This window comes from Dendrobates tinctorius, unplaced genomic scaffold (genome assembly GCF_039654945.1).
Source record: "Dendrobates tinctorius isolate UK_male_01 unplaced genomic scaffold, ASM3965494v1 ptg000430l, whole genome shotgun sequence".
Taxonomy (NCBI): domain Eukaryota; kingdom Metazoa; phylum Chordata; class Amphibia; order Anura; family Dendrobatidae; genus Dendrobates; species Dendrobates tinctorius.
Window position 1 is genome coordinate 1044496 of NW_027362093.1, and position 14817 is coordinate 1059312.

The 14817-nt window shown below is 43.3% G+C and overlaps 1 long non-coding RNA gene across 2 annotated transcripts in view; it reads left to right on the forward strand.

The window, feature by feature from the left end:
* LOC141076822 (uncharacterized) overlaps positions 1-14817 on the forward strand; it is a 41703-nt gene that overhangs the window by 12540 nt on the left and 14346 nt on the right. Inside the window, exons 2-3 of one of the 2 annotated variants that reach the window (XR_012227524.1) lie at positions 4007-4085; positions 6019-6100. This is a non-coding gene — a long non-coding RNA (uncharacterized lncRNA). Of the gene's footprint in view, positions 1-4006; positions 4086-6018; positions 6438-14817 lie in introns of those variants that run through there. The other variant, XR_012227523.1, reaches the window with a different exon arrangement.

A 14817-nucleotide genomic window follows, 5' to 3' on the forward strand; every position in this document is an offset into this window, starting at 1 on the left:
ATCAGAGAGGCCTCCCGAAGATGCTACTTGGGCAGATGCTCCGAAAAGGTGAGAGCAGAGCCCAATGTAGCGACCACCTGCTGGTGGTCAAGTACAAGGACAAGAGAGATGTCCATCTCTTGACCACCATACACGGTGATGGCAGTACCCTCTGCACTGTACGGGGTACCTCTACACAGGTCCTCAAACCGACATGTGTAGTGGGGTACAACAAAAAAATGGGGGGAGTTGATCTCTCCGATCAACTCCTCCAACCGTACAATGCATTGAGGAAGGCCAAGGTGTGGTACAAAAAGCTGGCCGTGCACATCGTCCAAATGGCAATGCTCAACGCATTCCTGCTGTCACAATGTGCATGCCCCAGCGATACGTCGTACCTTCATTTCCAGGAGGTAGTGGTTAAGGCCATGATGTTTGGCGCTCAGGAAGGAGCGGGCCCCAGTACTTCAGGAACTGAAGGTGCTCGTATTGTCCCAGGTCAGCATTTTCCGGGGGTGGTCCCGCCAACCCCAAGAAAAGGTAAGCCGCAAAAAAGGTGTCGAGTGTGTTACAAAAAAGGAATACGCAGGGACACCATTTACCAGTGCGACACCTGCCCCGAAAAACCTGGCCTGTGCATGAAGGATTGCTTCAAATTGTACCACACCTCCATGCACTACTAATTTACATTAGATTAGTTGGGGGCACATCTAGATTTGTTCATTGGGGGTCTAGTATCCAAAATGATGTCATATGTGGGTTTTTTCCTGTTTAGGCACATCAGGGACTCTGCAAATGGAACATGACGCCAGCAGACCATCAAAGTCTGCATTCCAAAACAACACTACTTCCCTTTCGAGCCCCAACGTGTGCCTAAACAGTTTTTTCCCACATGTGGGGTACCAGAGTACCCAGGACAAATTGGACAACGACTTTTGGGGTCCAATTTCTCCTGTTACTCTTGGGAAAATTAAAAATTGGGGACTAAATGATCATTTATGTGGGAACAAAACAGGATTTTATACTTTCACGCCTGGGCATTATAATCTTTAGTGAAACACTTGGGGGTTCAAAGTGCTCACCACACATCTAGATAAGTTCCTTAGGGGGTCTAGTTTCCAAAATGGGGTCACTTATGGGGGGTTTCTACTGTTTAGGAACATCAAGGGCTCTGCAAATAGAACATGACGCCCGCAGACCATTCCATCAAAGTCTGCTTTCCAAAACGTCATTACTTCCCTTTCGAGCCCTGACGTGTGCCCAAACAGTAGTTTTCTCCCACATGTGGGGTATCAGGGTACTCAGGACAAATTGGACAACAACTTTTGGGGTCCAATTTCTCCTGTTACTCTTGGGAAAATTAAAAATTTGGGACTAAATGATCATTTATGTGGGAACAAAACAGGATTTTATATTTTCACGCCTGGGCATTATAATCTTTAATGAAACACTTGGGGGCTCAAAGTGCTCACCACACATCTAGATAAGTTCCTTAGGGGGTCTAGTTTCCAAAATGGGGTCACTTGTGGGGGGTTTCCACTGTTTAGGCACATCAGACGCTCGTCAAACGTGACATGGCGTCCGATCTCAATTCCAGCCAATTTTAGGTTGAAAAAGTCAAACGGGGCTCCTTCCCTTCTGAGCCCTGCCATGTGCCTAAACAGTGGTTCCCTCCCACATATTGGGTATCAGCGTACTCAGGACAAATTTGACAACAACCTTTGGGGTCCAATTTCTCCTGTTACCCTTGGGAAAACAAAATATTGGGGACTAAATGATCATGTTTGTGGAAAAAATATGATTTTTTTATTTTCACGCCCGGGTGTTATAAACTTCTGTGAAGCCCTTGGGGGTTCAAAGTGGTCACCACACATCTAGATAAGTTCCTTAGGGGGTCTAGTTTCCAAAATGGGGTCACTTGTGGGGGGTTTCCACTGTTTAGGCACATCAGACGCTCGTCAAACGCGACATGGCGTCCGATCTCAATTCCAGCCAATTTTAGGTTGAAAAAGTCAAACGGGGCTCCTTCCCTTCTGAGCCCTGCCATGTGCCCAAACAGTGGTTCCCCCCCACATATTGGGTATCAGCGTACTCAGGACAAATTTGACAAGAACCTTTGGGGTCCAATTTCTCCTGTTACCCTTGGGAAAACAAAATATTGGGGACTAAATTATCATGTTTGTGGAAAAAATATGATTTTTTATTTTCATGCCCGGGTGTTATAAACTTCTGTGAAGCCCTTGGGGGTTCAAAGTGGTCACCACACATCTAGATAAGTTCCTTAGGGGGTCTAGTTTCCAAAATGGGGTCACTTGTGGGGGGTTTCCACTGTTTAGGCACATCAGACGCTCGTCAAACTTGACATGGCGCCCGATCTCAATTCCAGCCAATTTTAGGTTGAAAAAGTCAAACGGGGCTCCTTCCCTTCTGAGCCCTGCCATGTGCCTAAACAGTGGTTCCCCCCCACATATTGGGTATCAGCGTACTCAGGACAAGTTTGACAACAACCATTGGGGTCCAATTTCTCCTATTACCCTTGGGAAAACAAAATATTGGGTACTAAATGATCATGTTTGTGGAAAAAATATGATTTTTTATTTTCACGCCCGGGTGTTATAAACTTCTGTGAAGCCCTTGGGGGTTCAAAGTGGTCACCACACATCTAGATAAGTTCCTTAGGGGGTCTAGTTTCCAAAATGGGGTCACTTGTGGGGGGTTTCCACTGTTTAGGCACATCAGACACTCGTCAAACGCGACATGGCGTCCGATCTCAATTCCAGCCAATTTTAGGTTGAAAAAGTCAAACGGGGCTCCTTCCCTTTTGAACCCTGCCTTGTGCCCAAACAGTGGTTCCCCCCCATATATTGGGTATCAGCGTACTCAGGACAAATTTGACAACAACTTTTGGGGTCCAATTTCTTCTGTTACCCTTGGGAAAATAAAAAAATTGTTGCTAAAATATTTTTGTGACAAAAAAGTTAAATGTTCATTTTTTCCTTCCACGTTGCTTCTGCTCCTGTGAAGCACCTGAAGGGTTAATAATCTTCTTGAATGTAGTTTTGAGTAGCTTCAGGGGTGCAGTTTTTAGAATGGTGTCACTTTTGGGTATTTTCTGCCATATAGACCCCTCAAAGTGACTTCAAATGTGAGGTGGTCCCTAAAAAAAATGGTTTTGTAAGTTTTGTTGTAAAAATTAGAAATCGCTTGTCAAATTTTAACCCTTATAACTTCCTAACAAAAAAAAATGTTGTTTCCCAAATTGTGCTGATGTAAAGTAGACATGTGGGAAATGTTATTTAGTAACTATTTTGTGTCACATATTTCTCTGTTTTAAGGGCATACAAATTCAAAGTTTGAAAATTGCAAAATTTTCAAAATTTTTGCTATATTTCTGTTTTTTTCATAAATAAACGCAAGTTATAGCGAAAAATGTTTACCACTAAAGTGAAGTACAATATGTCACGAGAAAACAGACTAAGAAACGCCTAGATCCGTTGAAGCGTTCCAGAGTTATAACCTCATAAAGGGACAGTGGTCAGAATTGTAAAAATTGGCCTGGTCATGAACGTGCAAACCACCCTTGGGGGTGAAGGGGTTAACTCCCGGTACACCGCGATCGTGTTTGATCACGGTGTGCAAGGGGTTAACGTGTCGGGGGCGGTCCGTGACCGCCCCTGACACATTGTGCCGGGTGTCAGCTGTGATAATCAGCTGACACCCGGCCGCGATCAGCGGCGCTCACCACGTGGGCGCCGCTGATCGCTGTGACGTACTATCCCGTCCCTGGGAATAAAGTCCCAGGGCACATGGACGGGATAGTACGTCACATGGCAGAAAGGGGTTAAACACGGAGGTATGAATAAGGCCTTATTCAGAGACTGGGCAGTAATAGAATAGTAAAATCCATCCAGTGATCCTCCAATGTCTGCTGGACATGGGATGGGGAGAGTTTCTAGTTCTGTTAGAACATAGACACCAGACTTCTTGCTGTTAACCAGTTAATGCTTTCTTGTCCACCACACTGCAGTGTCCAAAGAGGAAGACGGTGAGACAGGCAGCGACATCGCATCAGAGAGCTCGTGACCTCAGAAGATCCCCAGATCCTGGTATTGTGACATAATATTAAGAGCAATATTCATTCATTGATATTACTCTATAGAAGGGAACCTGTTGCCTCGTTTTGCTGCTGTAAGATGCGGCCACCGCCTTTAGGGGCTTATCTACAGCATTCTATAACGCTGCAGATAAACCCCCGATCTAACCTGAAAGATGAGAAAAAGAAGTTTTCTTACACTCACCCGGGGGCGGTCCGGTCCGATGGATGCCGCAGCGATTTTTGCCGGCAGTTTTTCCGCCTCTGCCCCGTAACGGATCACTTATGGCCACACTGCGTTCGGCCTCATTCATTCCCTGTGGGAATTATGAACATCTGCTGCACTTGCGGTTTTGAACTTGCAGTGAAACAAAAAAATCACAGCTCGCAGCGTTGTTTTCCGTTGCTGCAAGTACAGCATTTGCCGGATCTGCCGCGAATGGCAAAAATGGCTGATGTGACAGTAGCCTAAGTCCCTGACGACAGTGTCTGCATTAGTCATACTCATCAATGGGGGGGCAGCACTAAAAGTGCCCAGGGCAGCACAAACTCTAAATACGGCCCTGAGCGGAGGCTCCTGTTTTGGATAATAAGCCAACATGATCACATCTGCTCCAAATGAAAAGAAAATTAGTTTATTACAATGAGAGTTCGTTCACATAAGTATATGATATGGTCGAGAACTATCCGATGTCTTATCAGATGGCGCTAGACCCAATATTATACCATGGGGCAGAGCAGAGCTGTACTCTGTATCTCATACTAATTCAGCATGAGGAAAAAAATCACAGCCACTGGCCACCTCCTGATGGGCACCATGAAGAATGTGACGTGACCAGATAAAGTCCATCATCACCCTGCACCTTGGTTCAGCCGGACGTGGCTCTTCTCTAGCACATGATGCTCACAAAGGAGTCACAAAAGCATTTTTTTACCAGGCAGATATTCTATATCCTGTTCAAATTGTTTTTATTGAAAATGCCCTAATTATTATACAATCCAGGTAATGACGGTCACAGAGGAGCGCCAGCCGTGCCTTCTCTGGGGAGATCAATGCAGCTCCTGCCGGGTGCCTCCAAAGAGGAAGGAGGTTGCGATGCTGGATGAACCCGGTCAGACGGAGCGCAAAGAGAGGGGAATGTAGATTTAAAATCTTCTTATATTAATCACATTGGACTACATTAATAAAAGAAGATTTTAAATCTACATTCCCCTCTCTTTGCGCTCCGTCCGACCGGGTTCATCCAGCATCGCTAATTATTATACAAGATAGAGTTAAACAAAATAAAGGAAAAAAAGGGGAAACAAGGGAAAATAAAGGAAAATGGGAGAAGGAACTATCGCAAAGCAACAACAGTTATTCTATCTCTGATACATGTACCAAGAGATACTAAGATCAAGGGTAAGACAATGGAGTTATCATTTCTTTCACATTATCTCACCATTGTGATAATGAAACTATCACATATTATGGAAGCTATGTTCCTGATCAGGGCTGCCAAAAGGAATTTCAGGGCCCCATACTGGCAAAATTTTTGGGCTCCCATGAGACTCCGTCCAGGCTCCACCCCAGTTCTGCCTCCACTCAAGCCCCGCCTACACCCCTCAAACTTTCCACAGTCCCACCACCCACTCTTGGAAAAACTCTTCTGCCCCATCCTCACCAATCACACACTAACTGTTCCCATGGAACCGTATCACATACATAACCATCAGCTTTTGTTTTGACCAACGGATTTTTTAAGCCTGCCACCACGACAAGGTAGACTCTTTTGGCAGGGCCCTACTCTACTCTAACCTATTAAACGTTTCTTAAAATATCCAATAATCTTATTAGCAATATTTTCTATTTATTTTTCTTTAAGGGAATGTGTCACATACATTTTTTAAAGTAATTGAGATCCTATTGTTATAATCTTTTGTATAATCTGTATTTCTGATTGCAGATTATTGTATGCTGTTTCCTGAACATTTATGGAAGCTGCTCTCTTGCCTGTTTGGAGATATGGATATTGGACATATACATGTGTATGTATATCATAAGACATTATAGGGGACTCTATTTCCTTGGGAGAGTTTTCTATTCATGTTCTCATGTTTAGTTTCATGCAGATGTCATTGTGCAGGAAGGGGGAAGAGGAGAGCTGTGACATTACCTACTGGGAATGGTGGATTCTGTTATCTCTCATTGTAATCCTGCTTGTTATGATAATGAGGTGACTGCTAATAAGGGATCTCTTCTGGAAGTCCCAGTCTATTAGAAAAGTTGTTTCTGTTTATTATTTTATGATATAAGGGGTTACATACTTTAAACTCAATTCTTGCAAAACTTTTTTAACTATGATTAAAAGGATTGGCCATGTTCTGTTTATTGGTCACGAATGTGTTTGAGATGATAGGGCTCTTACTAATATGGCCTTTCTTGAATTACAGCAACAAATATGAAATATGGGAAATAGAAATATAGGCTATGCTGAATTTCTGCACTAAATGCCTTTTAATCATCTCATATAATTGTAGATCGTGAGCCCTCGCGGGCAGGGTCCTCGCTCCTCCTGTGCCAGTCGTGACTTGTATTGTTTAAGATTATTCTACTTGTTTTTATTATGTATACCCCTCCTCACATGTAAAGTGCCATGGAATAAATGGTGCTATAATAATAGTAATAATAATATACTCATTGGTTAATAATAATAACTACCGTAGAGAGTGGACAATGCCCAAAACATAAAAGCTTCATAACACATTCCCACTAAATATTTTGCTAACTAAATCTATTTTCATAAGAGTCATTTAGTTAAATCCTTTGGTCAATTACATAAAGTGCAAAATTACAGTGCCAATAACAAAAGAGAAAACAGACAAAACAAAAACAACACATATAACAATAACATATAACACAATAAAAATAAGGTCATTTTGTGAGACCAGAGAAACATAATATAAAAACAACAAAGAGTATTGCACACAATCTAAGGAACTGAAGCAGGTCCGACCCCCCTCTTTGCTTCTGCTCACCGGGCACCATACACTAGTACGGGCAGTAATGCCCTGATGGCGGCCCTGTCCCTGCCTACATGAAGTATGTAGCTAGTCTACATAGATCATGGGATGTCAGACATCCATTCCTGGCTACCTACAGTTGCCATTTCATCTAAGTACTCAGTCAATCTATATTAAAAGGAAACTGTCACCCCCCCAAGGTCATATATGACCTATTAATATGGGCACACAGGTAATAGGTACTAGTCCTACCTGTATACCTCTTATTAACGGTCTTGTTGTGGAGAAATGTTATATTCTGTCTTTACGTTAATGATTTCTTCCATGCTCCGGGGCATTCTCTGCCTGGAAGAAATCCCTGCCCTCTCTCCTCATTACAATACTGCCCTCCTCCCATCAGCGCCAGTAATAGCCCCAGAATCCTGCGCCTGAGCCATGCACCTTGTCGGCGCGCACACCAGAGATTACTGGAGCGGAAGGCGCCGGCACCTCTGCAGAAGATCCCTGAGTGCAGTACCCATAGAAGGGAGGATGAGATATGTATTTCTGGGGGAGTGCAGGGCGCAGGCATGGGATTCCAGGGCCAAAACTGCCGTGCATGAGAGGGGGTTAGTATTACAATGAAGAGAGAAGGCAGGGATTTCTTCCAGGCAATGCAAGCCCCAGTGCCTGGAAGAACTCATAAACTTAAAAAAAGAATATAACATTTCTCAATAACAAGACCATTACTATGAGGCATACAGGTAGGTCTAGCGTAACATTTCTATTACCTGTATGCCCAAATTAATAGGTCATATACATCTCGGGGGGTGACAGATTACCGTTAAAGCATAAACACACATAGATAAGAATTAATATATATAATATGATGACGACAGCCGTCCAGACCTGCATCCCACCACAAGAAACAGTCCAGAGTAATCCCTGGAGAATGCTATCATCCTCAATGACACAGTGAGGGGCTATGCGCCCCCTTCTGATCTCAGGCTATTTACTCATCTAGGAGTGTCTGCTCAAACTGTTGGGGTGCAGCTGTGGGACCCTATTTTCAGAGATGATGTCCTCCACTCAAGTCTCAAAAAGCTGAAAGGGTCTTCAGGAGAGGTGGGTAGTCGAGCTAGGCTATCAGACGGTCACCTCTGTAGCTGTAGTCATCCTTCCTATGGTACTATTCAGGGGTGGACATGTTATTAGTGCAAATTGTGAAATTGCACACGGGCCAAGAGGTAAGGGGACCCATTTCCACCTCCAAAGCAGATACAATTGTGCATTATGATGAGTTATTGGGCTGATCTTTCGCATAAAGACATAATATATCCACAAGACCATTAATATGAGTCATACAGGTAGGTCTAACGTAACATTTCTATTACCTGTATGCCCATATTAATAGGTCATATACGTCTCAGGGGGTGACAGATTACTTTTAAAGCATAAACACACATATATTAATTCTTATCTATCTAATAGGATGACGACAGCTGTCCAGACCTGCATCCCACCACAAGAAACAGTCCAGAGTAATCCCTGGAGAATGCTATCATCCTCAGTGACACAGTGAGGGGCTATGCGCCCCCTTCTGATCTCAGGCTATTTACTCATTTAGGAGTGTCTGCTCAAACTGTTGGGGTGCAGCTGTGGGACCCTATTTTCAGAGATGATGTCCTCCACCCAAGTCTCAAAAAGCTGAAAGGGTCTTCAGGAGAGGTGGGAAGTCGAGCTAGGCTATCAGACGGTCACCTCTGTAGCTGTGGTTCCATTCAGGGGTGGACAGGGTGGACATGTTATTGGTGCAAATTGTGCAACTGCCCACGGGCCAAGAGGTAAGGGGACCCATTTCCACCTCCAAAGCAGATAAAATTGTGGATTATGATGAGTTATTGGGCTGATCTTTAGCATAAAGACATAATATATCCACAAGACCATTAATATGAGGCATACAGGTAGGTCTAGCATAACATTTCTATTACCTGTATGCCCATATTAATAGGTCATATACGTCTCGGGGGGGAGGGGTGACAGATTACCTTTAAAGCATAAACACACATATATTAATTCTTATCTATCTAATAGGATGACGACAGCATTCCAAACCTGCATCCCACCACAAGAAACAGTCCAGAGTAATCCCTGGAGAATGCTATCATCCTCAGTGACACAGTGAGGGGCTATGCGCCCCCTTCTGATCTCAGGCTATTTACTCATTTAGGAGTGTCTGCTCAAACTGTTGGGGTGCAGCTGTGGGACCCTATTTTCAGAGATGATGTCCTCCACCCAAGTCTCAAAAAGCTGAAAGGGTCTTCAGGAGAGGTGGGTAGTTGAGCTAGGCTATCAGACGGTCACCTCTGTAGCTGTGGTTCCATTCAGGGGTGGACAGTGTTGGACATGTTATTGGTGCAAATTGTGCAACTGCCCACGAGCCAAGAGGTAAGGGGACCCATTTCCACCTCCAAAGCAGATGAAATTGGGCATTATGATGAGTTATTGGGCTGCAAAGGATCCATATATTGTTCATGCACAGTGTCCCTCTTCCGCCTGTGTCTTCCAGTGGCTCCAATATATAATTAATTTCCTGCAGTGAGAATCACATCACATTAATAATTTCCCGGCAATCAAGCTCAACATCATCAATCCTATCACTACCAATACTGTGTGGGCTTTTGAAAAGTTGAGAGTAAATTATGTAACCCAACTCTGATAGACCCCATCCAGAAAAAGGGATTCCATCCCTCCTTGGATATATCCCCAGCTTTTTGCTGCAGCTCCTTTAATCTTCTAGGAGCAGCATTGCTCACCTATAACAGCGCAAGTGCCCCCTTCACCTGCTAACAGGCAGACAAGCGCCATTGTCTTCTGAAGGGCTACTATCCTCATTAGTGACATCACAAGTAGAAGCTAATGGAGGTGACGCCAACAACCAAAACATTTGGTAGTAGTAGTAGCTTATGGGGGCAAAACTAAGCACCAAAACATTCCGTGAAATGACAAATAAGAGCTAATGTGGGCGGAGCCAAGAACCTCCCTTCCATTGAAGTGCATTGCCCAATATACTAGAGATCAAACGCTATGAATCCTCCAATGTGGGGGAAGATCTGACTAGCTTCACTGCATATGGAGCTAATATGTATATACATCGGTGTTGTACAAGGATTTCCCAATATTGGTTGGATTTATATTTTTGATCTGGACTGTATATTACTATATGTCTCAATAACATCCGACAATTACATAGTTATCTTCATGTTACACGTGTTCCCTTTACAGGATATAACTTTAATCTCCCAGATTTGGATGATTCTCTAACAATACATGGCCTAAAAATCGAGAAGTCGTCATGTTCCAGTTCTGGCTGAGGGGATTCTCTCAATTATAACTAATCTATGGAGCTGATGAGCAAGAAAGTCAGAAGCCAGAATCATGTGATGGATAATCGGTAAATCGCTGTCATTTCTGGGCTTGAAGATAAATCCCGTCACACCCTATACATCTCCCTTTACTATTGGGAGAAGAGCTGTAATGCTTGGACAGCTCCTAATCTGAGGGGTTCACTAATTATTTTGGACCTGCTTGTATTATATAGAATAAAGACTCCATAATGAATAAAAAATAAATGAGAAATGGATGATAGAAGAGAATGAAAGACACAACAAGAGATGACATAGAGCCGACTTACCGCTCTCTCCACCGTCTGCAACTGTCAGACGGAATGTTGGCTCTGCAGCTCCATACACAATGTGTGTGATGTCATAAGGCAAGGGGGCGGAGTCAGAAACCTCAACATTCCGTGACATCAGCAGCAGGAGCAGCAGTTATTTACAGAGACCAGAGCAGGCCACACAACCCATTCATTACCATATAAATGAAATTGACTCTAATTATCCATCTTGACCTCTTAAAACTTTCAAAAAATGCCAAAATGTCATTATTACCATACATTGTAATTCCGGAGTAGTTTCCACTGATGTGAACAGTGATAAATCGACAATAATAACCCATATATCCCAGTATTACAGAAGATTAGATGATATGGATGGTTGGATGTGGAGGTGGACATGCTGCTGTAGGATAAATGGCCAGAAAATAGGGGAGGACACTATAGACAGTGTTACTATATACCAGGATTGGGCTATTAATTTTCCCAAGTGGCTATATGAGAGACCATAACATATTAATTACTATTATTATTTTATATTAATAATAATTGTATAACTTAATATTGAGTAGAATTAAATATGTTGACACCCCCTACATACCATATGAACCCATATACAGCCCCCTTTATACCTCTATATACTGTAAGAGCTCACACCTAGCTTCCTACATACAGTATGAGCCCTTACATAGCCCCTCCACATACATTGTAAGAACCCCCCTAGCCTCTCTATATATAGTATGAGCCCCCACATATCCTCTCTATATTCAATATCAGTCCTCACATAGTGCTTTGTATATAGTATGAGACCAACGCTAACCAAAAAAGGGTACACTAATGTCAATAATGATCCCAAATAGAGTGCAACACCTAGCCTATAAACTAATGAAGCCAAAAGACACGGAGAAAAAGAAAAGCCAAATAACCCGGTATACACCTCCGTATATAAAAAAGTGAGAAAACCTTTATTTCATCATGGACATGGTAACTTTAAAAACATTTAAAATACACAACAAACCAATAGCCCAAAAGTCCCCAAAAAGCCCATAAGCCTTAAATACAACCCATGTAATGGGTGAATGGCAGCCCCCAGCATATGCAGAAAGAAAATACATGTGTCATACGGTGATAATGATAAATGAACCTATAACTACAAATATAAACAGAATGGGTGATGGTACATGCAGGATGCGACTAATCAACATCATTTCCCATTGCACAGGTATAAACAGTCAGAAAATAGAGACTCCCACATATACCAAAGCATGTATGCAAAGAAGTCACCCTAAAATAGTTGTGACAATACAGATGACGTCAAAAAATGGGCATAACTGACTGAGAATGCTATAATGAAATAAAAGTATGATCACCCAAAATGAGAAAGCCAGACACTGACATGGGGGCGGCAAGAAGTCCCGAGGGGGACAAGAAGGGAGAGTGGGAAGAGGCCCCACGCGTATCGCCGCTTCGTCAGTCAGTTATGACTAAATCCAGAAACTGTTGACTACTGGTGACAGATACATAAGAAAAAAAGGAAGCGCATCACAGAAGAATATACAATTCAAGTCACCTTTATTCCATCCAGGTAAAAAATTAGAACATTCATGGTACAAGATTATTTTACGACTAAGGTCTTCAGCCAGAAACGCGTCAGAATGAACATGTTTTTAATCTTGCACCATGGATGTTCTAATATTTAATCTGGAAGGAATAACTACTTGAATTCACATTCTGCTCTGCCCTCCAGTTCTTTAGAAGGAACATGAAGCAATTTGACAGCCTTTTAGGCAGATAGGTCCAAGTTGCCATCTCCTAGTCTGTGGTTAGGCTAGCTCTGCCCCGTAGGCACCACTAGGGACTGCGGTGCCAAGAGATCTATTCTGTACAAGAACCGTCAGGGTCAGTTGCAGCTATTTAGTGTATAACCTATTTTCCCAAGTGAGTTACCACACAGGCATAACACCCCGATTTGCCTGAGCTACTTGTGAAGGAACGCCTCGTGTGCGCACATTTCCACAAGACAGCTACAGCTGCCGCTGATCTAGCAGTGCTTCAGCAGCTCTTGCAAGTGCCAGTTCACACACTGGTGTGCGACGTGACCATACTCTGGAACCCCACATTACATATGTTGGCAAGTGTTTGTGAGCAGCAGAGGGCAGTAGTTGAATACGAGCTACAACATGCCGGTCAGTATTCCGATCAGTCTCCGCACATAACAACTGACAAGTTGGCATTACCAATTACCATCGATTACCAATATACAACACTACAGAGAGAGGTTGAGCTTTGTCCGGGGTAACTGTATCCCTGTAGAGACTTGTTATTAACACTATTATTTAGTCCTCTATCTCTTAAATCTGTGTAGTTATATCCTGTAAGTGAATGGTCACTGATACATTGTCTCTAAATCTGGATAATTGTGTCCCATTGGCCAGATAAATACCTTATATTCCAGGACCTGGGAAATTGTATCCCAGTAGTGATAGCTCTACTGCTTTATACATTATACCTATCCTGCTGGCTAATGGTCTGGCTAAATGTATCCCTCTACTATCAGCAACTATTGTATTTCTAATTGCACTTTAATCTTATTATTATATAATTTTTCAATAAAGGTTATATTTTAGTAGACTTTAGTTAGGGTTTATTTGCTGTCTCAGATTTTTCCCTCTCCCCATATTGTATACGCATACATCTCTTCCTTGCCCCCCAAGCTGTGTATTCAAATCTTCCCCAACCCCGTTACAATAAATCGTCAGTTTCTTCAGTTCCATTGGAGCACTTAGCACCGATGCTGTTTGCGCCTCTGAGGCGCCGTCGAATGACGTCAACAGGGTGATCACATGACTTGATCACGCTGCTGACATCGCCATATCCCGGTGGTCAGGACTTCAATTGTGCTCAGTCCGTCTAAAAAATGCAAGTACAATTGATCACTGGGATCCGGCGCACTTCATCTTCTCTGAGCTTGACATCCGTCTCAGAGAACAGCCGACTCCTAGTCTGCCTGGCCCATAATGCAACCTCCAGGAAATCTCCTCGGACCGCCGGATGAGGCGGCTCAACAGTGTTCCCTTGCCAGCTGAACCAGGGTAGATACCCCTCCTGCCCTCCCCTAGACATGCCTCTGGGTTAAGGCTAAATACCTGAAGCAGTTGCTGTTTTCTATAAAATTTATAAAAAGCAGTACATTATAGTAATACCTTGACTAACGAGTGCATCTACTTATGAATTTTGCGAGATGCGAGCCGTCGCTCTGTCAGCTTTATGATGTGAGCCGAGATCTGAGTTACAAGCGAGCGAGCTTACACCACTCACCTCGTGGTTACCCTGCCGTGCAAGCACCTCTGTCATTGCTTCATTGTTCGACTATGGTCCTAAAAATGTGAGTTGCCCTGTCAGTTCTTTTTACCTGTTCTTGTGATTCAGGACCTTACCATCTTTTGCTGCACACAGGTTTTTGGTATTACCAACGTTGCCATTTTCCTGGGGTGGACTCTATTTTTAGCACTGCATGCTGCATGTATTTGACATGGGGCTGTTCATAGGATAATGGTTATTTTTTGGTTCATTCTTCTGCTAATTTTGCTGTTAATGAATCTTTTTTAAAAACTCCTAATAAAATAATTGGTGTGGTTTTTGGGGGGCTGGAACGGATTAATTGCATTTCATTTCATTTTAATGGGGACATTTAATTTGATATACAAGCAAATTGAGTTAAGAGCTCGGCCACAGAACGAATTAAACTTGTAAGTCAATCACTGTATATGGTTTTTAGTGTTGAGCAAACATGCTCGGATAACGTCTGATCCAAGCATGCTCGGGTGTTATCCAATGCCTTCAGTGTCACCAACTCCCTGCCATTCCCTTGTCCGGTTCCAATACGGAAAGGTTCCAGGAAAGACATCTCAACTACTCCTGCCTCGGTCGTAGACCCCGGATCCTTCTTGAGACAGTCCTTAAGCTGGTGCCCACCTGCACGATCCTCAGCCTGGGACCCCTTCCTGCTGTAGCAGCTCTATCCCCACAGCCGGCAGACTGTCTCTTTCACTGCTCCTTGCACCTTGCCCTAGGCAAGGCTGCCCGGGCT